We start from the raw sequence: 4,209 nt of genomic DNA on the forward strand, positions 1-4,209 counted from the left end.
GATGTTGTCATACATCTTAATATTGACAGTCCCTATCACAACTGCTTTGCATTTGGCATTGTTTCCCATTAGAATAACTCAACTGTTAAATTCTTTGTATGTGGAGAACCAATCATGATTAGGGCACATGTGGTACGAGTAACCTAAATCAAGAATCTAACCATCACTAAATTTATCTTTATCATTTGAAACCAATAACAAATCTTCATTTTCTTTTTTAGCAATACAAGCTTGAGTGAGGTTTTTGTTTCCCTGACTCTGCCTGATCTAGTAGTTCTGATTGTTTTGCCAATTTGTGCTCCCTTGATTTTGCTTATTCATGTTATTTTCTCTTTGTTGTTTCGCCTTCAATTCCATACAATTTATCTTGATGTACCCCTTAGACTTATTTAGGAGACTAGTTTTGACATCTTTAACATCAATAGTTTCTCTACTAACAATCATGGTTTCTCTAAAATTCTTATAAGAGGAAGGTAGTGAAACTAACAATAAGAGAGCTCAATCCTCATCTTCAACCTTAAAATCAATACTTCTTAATTCAGAGACAATATCATTGAATTTAGAAATATGAGATTTAAAAGAAGCACCTTCAATCATATGAAGAGTGAAGAGTCGTTGCTTGAGCCTCAATTGATTGGTGAGGGATCTTGTCAAAAAATTACTCTCCAATTTATTCCATAAACCTATAGCTATTTTCTAATCCAGTACCTCCTATAGAACTTCATTCATGAGACACAACTAAATAGCAAACACAGCTCTTTCATCCAATTCTTCCTATTTTTCATTTGACGTGCTTTTTGATTTCTTCCCTTTTTTGAACAAAGTTTTTTTCAAACCCTGCTGTGTAAGAACAGCCAACATATGAACTTGCCATAGGTTGAAATTGTTGTTCCCATCAAACTTCTCAATATCAAATCTCATTACTGCACTTAAAGCGATAACCAAAAGATCAAGAAAAAAAACCTAAGGCTCTAATACCATATTGTTATGGCAGATGTGGAAACTATAACAAAATTGAAATTGAGAAGAATAAAGAACACCACATTTTATGTGGAAACCCTTGCGAGAAAAACCACGGAGAGGAAACGCAAAATCCACTATAGAAATCATAGATTACAAAAAGTGACTCTGGAAAGCTTGAACTCTTTGTGTCTCAATTTCTTTTATATAGGTGAGAATCAAATCCATTGTGACATCTTGAAATTCAACCCCGTCTTGAATTTATGAAATAGTTGTTTCGTCGACGCGCCTATGGTCATTTTACTCTAAGTTGGCCACTCACAAGTTAACTAATCTATTAAGTAAAGTCGTTAAGGGATATAAACGTGGCAGACTAGAGAATTTGATCAGAAATCGACTGCTCGACCATAATAATCGGCAAGGGTCAATACAACACTGTATAATCGAATTGAGATTGGATATAAGTCGATTTGATGGAAAAACATAATTGAATTGCAGGTGTTTCTACACGATTGCGATATTCACATCGAACCGCTATAACCTGATTTTCTATCGATAGTGCACTTGGGACATGTAATTGAAACCTTGTGATTTTTACGATAACCGAGAGTCACCTATGAGTCGGAGATGCACAAACGTGCAAACGTGGATCGAAAATTATCGACCACGGGTCAAATGCGCTAAAATCCCTAAAAGTTATCCGATATGTTAGGTTGTACTAAAATCACGTTCGGTCAATTTTAATCACAAAATTGAATTTGGTTTCGGGAATCGGACATTCGAGCGTGTCACGATTTATTTTAGGATATCATCTCACCTTTCAGAGAAATTTTGTCGAATCCGGAATTTTACGGAAAATTGGTTTTCGAACAAAATGGAAAAAAAGAGGAAATTCAAAATTAGAGGAAAAATGGGGAATTGGCTGCCCAAAATGGATTTGTTTGTGGAAAATTGAGGTAAATTGCGATTGAGGGAAACATGAACTAAGTTGTGCATGAAGACTTTTTGGGCAATGCAATGATGCATTAGATATTTCTCCCTAGGTTCCCATTGGTTAGAGTTTGGACTTTCATGTTCTCTCCCCCCTTCTCTCTCTTTCCCTCTCTCCTCTCCCATGCACACACTTCTTTCCCCTCCCCCGTTTCTATCGAATTCTTCCTGCCCATTTCCCTCGGCCCTTCTCTCACGCACGTCTCACCTTCTTCTCCTCTTTGGTTCTGCCACTAACTCCATTTCCCTCACACTCAGTAGCCTCACCCTCCATCCACTTCACATGCCACCAGCATCCTACCATCCATCATCATCTCTCCTCATCCCCATCAACCCACCACCTCCCTCCATCGCCATCATCCCCCATACACCACAGCGTCACCCATCTTTAGCAAACCACCGCCAGAACAGCCAGCCACCTCACCAACACCTTACAATCCAGCGAACCCAGCCCACACGTCCACCACCCCAACGCCTGACTCCTCACCAGCTCACTGCTTCATCAAGACCACGACTTCAACCCCGCAAGCAACAACCCAACCAGCCCCAGCAAGCTTAGCCAAGCAAAACCGAACCAGCCACAAGCTATGAGCTTGTGGGCTGTTTTCCTTCACCGTTAGGCCTTCGTTGGAGATGTGGTAGACTCGGGTCCTCACTGCTGTCGCCGTTAACCCGCTGCCATCGAATTCCGGTGAGTTAACTCTCTAATCCTTGATTAGGTTATTAATTGTGCTTAGGGGTTATATTAGTGTTAATTATCTTAGTTAGATTAGTGTTAATTAGTCTGGTTAGGTTAGTGTTAAGTGGATTAGCATAATTTCAGATTCGGTTTACTGAACACTCGCCCTTTGCTATTTTTATGGGGAAAAATGTGCTCCGATTTTGAGGTTACTTCATTCTTAAAAATGTTCTAGACATCTTCAAATATGGCATATATTTTATTCAAGATTTTAGGAATTCAAAAGAATGAGATTTCAGCTTCGTCATTGCAAAACAGAATCTCGGGTTAGTGCTGGAACTTGTGACCTTTGGGTGTTCAAAGTATTTTTATCAACTCTTAGGGTTCGATTTTTGAAAGAGTTTCTCATGAAAGCTGTTCATCACATCTTCTAATTTAACATAGTCAAATTTCAGAGCAAACATACAAGTTTTGAATCTCGAATTAAACTGATTTCGGAAAACATAATTTTTGGACACGGTCACAGTTTTTGTAATGGTTTGGACGAATTACTGCTCTCAATATAGAAAGATTTAGGTCAAGGTGTCTTCATGAAAAATGTTCTTCTAAGTGTCCTTTATAACATATTACAATTTGTGAATTTTTTGAACTCATATAGTTAGGTTTCTAGATTTAAATTTGGAGACGCGCGAGTGGACCGGTTTCTGCTGGTTAAGGCCAGTTGTGGTTTTGTAGTTATTCTTGGTATCTTACTTGTTGGGAAATGAATATGTTGTGATTTGGTTGATGTTTGACATACCGCGAACTCATGTGTGATATCATGAGGTTGATTGCTCTATATTGGTTGTTTATTACTATTGCAAAAGGTGATCTTATGGACTATTAAATAGAAAGTAAATGAGGTGTCGGGTCCGGAACCAAAAATTATTTGCCCAATAAAACAATTAGGTTTTAAATTAGGTGTGTGCAAATTTTGATGGATTAATTTTGAGTACATGAGCACCTATGAATTTATTTCTAAAAGTATTGAACAAAAAAAAAGGGTTACTAAAGATTGTCTTTTAAAAGGGGTGTTTGGAAAAGAAAATAGAAAATAAATGAGGTGTTGGGTTTGGACGCCGAATTTTACGTGTTCAATAAAATGAGGAGGTTTTATACTAGATGCGTGCAAAGTTTGGTGGGTTAATTTCATATACGTGACCCCGTGCGAGTTTATTTCGGAAAGTTGGAAAAAAAAAAGAGTTACTAAGTTTATTTTTAAAAAGGGGATTTTGGTGTTTCGGCTATATGATGGCAAGTAAAAGTTGACTTGATTAATGATGTGCCTACATGGTTAAGTTAATTAAGTGGTTCAGTTTAATTAAACACAATTTATTTAATTACTCGCGATTTATTTAATTAATTATAATTATCGTAAATTGTGACGAAATAGCCGTTTTTAGAATTTTACGCTGATCATTGTGGTTGAAGTTATATGTGCAATTAATTGCTTATTTGTGCAATTGAGTGCTTGGTTGTTGGTTTGGATTATTTTTTCAAAAATTGATTTTTTGGTATTTAAATAGAAAAATACCAAGTGC

This window comes from Eucalyptus grandis, chromosome 10, assembly GCF_016545825.1.
Source record: "Eucalyptus grandis isolate ANBG69807.140 chromosome 10, ASM1654582v1, whole genome shotgun sequence".
Classification (NCBI taxonomy): Eukaryota; Viridiplantae; Streptophyta; class Magnoliopsida; order Myrtales; family Myrtaceae; genus Eucalyptus; species Eucalyptus grandis.